Raw genomic sequence first — 5,702 nt, forward strand, 5'->3', positions numbered from 1 at the left:
AGCTGATCGATGTTTCTCTCTATCCCTCTCCCTTCCTCTCTAAAAAAATCAATAAAAATAATTTTTTAAAAGTTCATTCATTCAATAAATATTTTAACAGAAAATAAAATAATAAAAACTAGCCAACACGCTCAGAAAAGGTGCATTATCTATGCGAAGGGTGGAGGGGGGGGGGGAATGAGCTGGAAACTGACAAGGGCCCATGATTACAAAGGAACTGGGCTTTGTCCAATATATGCTGGGAGTCACTCATTTGTTATGAGAAGGGAACTGACACAGTCCAATTTTATGTTGTGGTATAGAGTTGATCTCCCAGCATCAGCTTTCTCTGTTACCTTTATCTCTGTTACCAAGCTTGAAAAATAAGAGTCAACTGGAGACCCACAAATGCTATTAGTCACTAAGGCCTATCGGCCTCTCTGTAGAATATTTCTCATATGAATCTCTCTGACCCAGTGATTCTCAGGGGGCGAACTTCAGACTTTAGACTTACTTATTCTAACTTTGAACGTGGTATAAGTTTTAATGACTCCAAAGGACAATTATAAATCAGTTTTCTAGAACAATCACAAAAGGAGTGATCAACACCATAGAACGAACGTCTTTCCTTTCTTTGGAGGAAATCTTGCAGCAAGCTGATCAAAGAGATCCAGGTTGTCTAGCTTGGACTTATAAGCTTTGTTTTTTTCTCTAATAGAGCATAAGTTTTGTTTGGGGCAACACAGGCATTATAAATCAATGTTATTTTCAAATTATACTACAAATATATCAGGAATACTCCTAAAGATACCAACCAAATCAAAAGTCAGCACACTGGGCTCTATAAAGGAAACCAGATCAAAATAGGACCTAATACTCACCTCCAAACAGCTAATGATATAGCCAGGATTTATACAGCTGGCAGTTAGAGCTATGGAACTCGGAACACTTCATGTGTCCAAGTTTTGGATCAAGCAAAGGGAGAAGCTGTGCTACACAGGGGAATAATACGTATAAATCAATAAAGTGAGACTCAGGACAGTGTAGAACAATATGACTGCAACCACTTAAGAATACTTAATGCTATCATTTCCATCTGACCCAATGGCCAGTAGGAGTCACTGTCGGTTTCTGAGCAGAGGACTAGCTAGGTGTCAGAGTGATATGATTCCCAATAGGTAAACTTAGGGAAGAAGAATATGGGAGATCTTCCTGGTATTCTTTCAACTCCCCTGAACTTCTGGAATCTTTCATTTAAAAATGTTGGGGGGAAATGTTAATCTACCAGTAGACTATGAGATAAGCATCATCATCTTTTAAATGAAAATATCAAACACAACCAACATTAATCACGTGCGCACTGTGAACCAAGTTGTGATAGTCTGGAAAGTACAAAATAAATAAGGTCTCCATCTTGCTTTTGAGGAGCTCCCAGTCTAATAGCAGAAGCATGTGTGCATCCAATCATCCTGACATCTGGGCTAAGTATCTCAGCAATAACCCGGGGTGGAGGGGCCTCCTGAGGAATGAAACAAACTTTCTGGGAAGGAAGGAAGAGAACTAGACAACCTACAACTTGGAAAGATAAATGGATGGCTCCAGGGTTCCTAACTGGAGGCATGGAAAGAATAACTGTGCATGAACAAAGAGCAATGATGAGAAGACTGGTTAGGCGAAGGGAACAATAAATTGCTCAGCAGGGCATATGTAGATGGCATCAAAGGTCAAAGTTTTCTACCAAGTATGCACTGGCAGGTAATAAAAGGCCTACCTCATAATTGCCGGGTCATAAAACAATCTTTCTGAGACATGAAAAGCAGGTTTCAGTTTTAAACGTATATATGAGCACTATTTACAAACTCATAGTAAGTATTTGCTCATTGATTTATTCTCATTTGAGATATAATCTCCCTTTTATTCCTCAAGGCACATTCTTTTTCCATTAGAGCATTTTAATTGTGTCTAATGTTCAAACTCCAGCCCAGAAGGAGAGAGAGAGAGAGAGAGAGAGAGAGAGATAGCCCAGAAGGAGAGAGAGAGAGAGAGAGAGAAATGATCCATAAGTGCTAGATATACTTATGAGGATATATATTAAACTGGAAATGCAACATTTGGCAAATAAATTGAGAAGTTAGGCATGACATAGCTTTTTCTCCTACAATGTGTATATACATATACATATCCTATATAATAAAAGACTATTATGAAAATTGTCCCCTTGACCAGGAGTTCGACCAGGGGGCAGGGCCGGCCCGCCAAACGCCCATGGCCCCTCCTCCTGGCCTAGGTGGCGGGCCGGCCGGACCCCACCCGTGCGCAAATTTGTGTACCGGGCCTCTAGTACATAATATAAAAACAACATATCCTAGATGTACTAATTCAAAAGAATATAATTTGAAAGACTATATGCACCCCTATTTTTACTGCAGAGGCGCAACCTTAGTAAGATTTTCAGTACATTACAGACAAAAGTATCACAATACATGATATACAAAGAGTTCTAACAAATTCAACAAAAAATTTCAAAAACACTGAAATCACAAGTCACAAAAGAAGAAATATAAGTGGCCAACACATATTTAAAAGGATATTCAAATTTACTAATAAAAGAAATGCAAAAGTAACAACGAAATACTTTTCCCTTCTCAGATTCGCAGAGATTGAAAGATAAAGAGAACCCAGTTACAAACAATCAGGCCTTTTCACACATTGATGACAGAGATAATATGTGCCATTCATTGGGCCACAGTGTACTGACTGTCTGGGTTACCTAAGAGGCAGGAATCCTCTTACACCACCGGTGCTCTCTTTTTCCTGTCCCTGCAACCCTGAGCACTACTTCCTGTGCCTTCTGCTCAGGAAAATTGTCACTGTACAGTAACACCCCTGGGGATGCCCTCTCCTTGGGAGATCCCTGCCCCTCTCTGTGTTGGGAAGACACATGCCATCTTGTGTGGAAAGTGCTCATCTCCCCGAGGCCTCCTGGGCTATTGTACTTAGAGCACGGATGCAGGCAAGGCAGACTTGTACTCTGCAGTTCGCTGGCCAGTGGCATCCAGGCCGGCTCTAATCCCACTTCTCCCCAGTGATGTATCAAGAGTTAGATGATGGAAATTAGAAGCCTCATGGCAGCATTGGTCTAAGCTGAGTTCTGCAATCTGCTTTTACCAGAGGGTCTTAATGGGAGCTTGTTCACCAGCATTATGATGAACATGGGAGGAGTACATGGGACCAACATACCAGATGGGGGCACATTAGGGCTCTAAGGGTGGGTACAGGAAAAGGCCTCATGGTTTCAGTTAGGGCTGATCTAAACAAGCATATTCAACATATGCAGACGTCTTGGGCACTGGAGGGAGAATGCTTTCCACTACCATAGCCAACGTCCCCCTTTTATCCAGACTGTCAGCCAGGATGGCAGCCAGGAATGACTACAGCATGAGTGACAGGTTCCACACAGGCCTTGGGGCACAGGCTCAGCAGACAGCCATCCCAAATTCTGTTCTTCTTTATCATGTGTACAACGGCACACAGGGCCGGAGAGAGCTCTACAAAGGAACTGGATTACTGATTTATGTGTCTTTTACATTAGCCACTGGAATCACTTGACTACAGAGGTGAATCCTGACCATGGGGATTGAAACACATGAAAAGAAACCCACTGCGAGTTCAACCATGTGTGTGTATGGGGGGGAGGGTATATATGCATATTTTATCAATGAACAAAAAAGTAACAGTGGGCCCTTTACTCTCTTCCTGAGTCTGGGTAAAGGGGTGGCGGGGGGGGAAATAAGTGGAATTATCATAAATTCAAAGGCCAATAAGAGAATGCACAAGGCTATCTTTAGGAATCAACTTGTTCCAGACCTAAGGAGAAGCATGAAATAAAATGACAAAACCACTCGGTCATGAAGCAGAAGGGAACACGTCCGTGAGAGAAAAATGAAGGGCCACGCTGATGGAGCTGGAGGACGAGAGGGCTTCCTGGGGAGGAAAGCTGTCGTCTTAGTGGCCAGGGCTAGACGGAGGACGGGACTCCCCCAGAGACAACCCAGCGCCATCCTCTGAAACCTCCGACAGGCGGTTAAGTTTGAGAGCAATGGTGGGACACTCCCTCCTTGGGATGTAGGGCAGCCGCCTCTCAGTTATGCAGGAGATGGGCAGATAGGGGAGTGGCCAGTCAGTACTGCACACACCCACCCTCACTAGGTTTCTCAGTGACACCGACGGTGTAGGGAGGCTGGTGGGGCCCATTTCCTGAGGAACGTATGTGGGAACCTGCGACCTCAGGACCCAATAGGAAGTTGGAGGAGGTGAGACAGGGCACACTGAAGACAGCCTGGCCACAGGGGCCCAGGCCTGACTGCACGCCACACAGTCAGAAGGCTTAGTCACCCAACTGAGTCTTGCGGGGAGTGTGACCAGTGAGGCGAGACAAGACTATGTCCTCCTCTCACTCACACTTTCTGTCTACTGTCATTACTACCGAGATTTTGGTCATTTGGGCTGGATAATGTCTGAAAATCTGGGGCAACCCTGAATCTCACCTCCAAGCACATGAGCTGTCCCACAGTTGAAACTCTGGTATGTGATAAAAGAATGAATTCATACGGTGAACTAAGTGTTACACAACAATTTAAAAGAATTCATAAGGAGCATTTTGAATGATCCGGGAAAATGGTGAGGAAAAAAGCAAAATAATTATCAAGTAACAGATAATATGATCCCAATTCAGTAATAGGTACATTGAAATACACAAAAAATACAAAAAAAAAAGAATTGAGAAGAATTGCACCAATATTTTAATGGGCTTTTCATTTTCATCCTTACACTTTTCCTCTATCTTCCAAGTTTTTTACAATGAAAAAAAAAATTCACTGTTTTTTTAAGGGCACACACTCTCCAATTTACCAGGCCTTTTCTATACCTTTACATTAGATCTTTTAAATGTGTCATTCTTCATGGCGATTCTAAGATTCTTTCAGCGGTAGGATCAGATTTTTTAGAATTACAACTCCGCAGGACTTAAGCCAATGTGATACAACTGCTGATGAGACTGAACAAACCTCAACTACACTTTCAAAATCCCGGACCTCCATCCATTGTCTCATCTGCTCAAATTGGGTTTTACAGAAGGCAGCGCACACGAGTGCTGCTCTGCGCAGGCACCGGGAGAATGAGAGGAGGCCCCCGTTCCGTCCATATTTCTCGTGTGTCCCCGGCACTGCCCCTCACTTGCACCTACTGTTCAAACTGTACGATGTGTCCCAGTCAGACGCCTGGAAACCCGATCACCCCGCCAGCCCGCCCCGCCACACCCTTCCTGAGACTCCCTGCACCCCAGATTGCCAGGGGAAACGTACATCATGGGCCTCTGCGAGCTGGTCCTTCCCATGATTCGCTGACTCCTCCACCCGACTCACGACCACCTTCCCCAACGTTGTGAGCCTCCCTCCCCGAGGGACCCCCATCCTTAGCTCGTCACCCCAGATTTCGGCCTCACCCCCTTTCTTTCACTCCATTCCTCAACCCTCCACGCCCAGACTCCTATCCCCTCCCCCTCGCTGCGACAGCCACTCCCCCCCAATACCTTCACGCCTCCCACTCCCCACCTGGACACCCCCAGCCCACTTCCCCATTCCCGGGACCGCCAGCTCGGGGAGGTCCCTGGGAGGAAGGGCGGCGGTCGGGGAGGAGTCCCAGGAGGCGTCCCGGGTTTGGAT

The 5,702-nt window shown here is 44.9% G+C and overlaps 1 protein-coding gene across 7 annotated transcripts in view; it reads right to left on the bottom strand.

Moving 5' to 3' along the window:
- The window catches only part of ANO10 (anoctamin 10), a 120,655-nt gene that overhangs the window by 89,159 nt on the left and 25,794 nt on the right, over positions 1-5,702 (bottom strand). The window contains exon 1 of one of the 7 annotated variants that reach the window (XM_005882638.2): positions 5,592-5,631. The exons of 4 other annotated variants lie outside the window; for them this stretch is intronic. The gene's annotated coding sequence lies outside the window, so the exon portion shown is untranslated. Of the gene's footprint in view, positions 1-5,342; positions 5,366-5,482; positions 5,504-5,591; positions 5,632-5,702 lie in introns of those variants that run through there. 2 more of the 7 variants (XM_005882639.2, XM_014530333.1) reach the window with 2 other exon arrangements.

Source organism: Myotis brandtii, unplaced genomic scaffold (genome assembly GCF_000412655.1).
Source record: "Myotis brandtii unplaced genomic scaffold, ASM41265v1 scaffold731, whole genome shotgun sequence".
NCBI classification, from domain to species: Eukaryota; Metazoa; Chordata; class Mammalia; order Chiroptera; family Vespertilionidae; genus Myotis; species Myotis brandtii.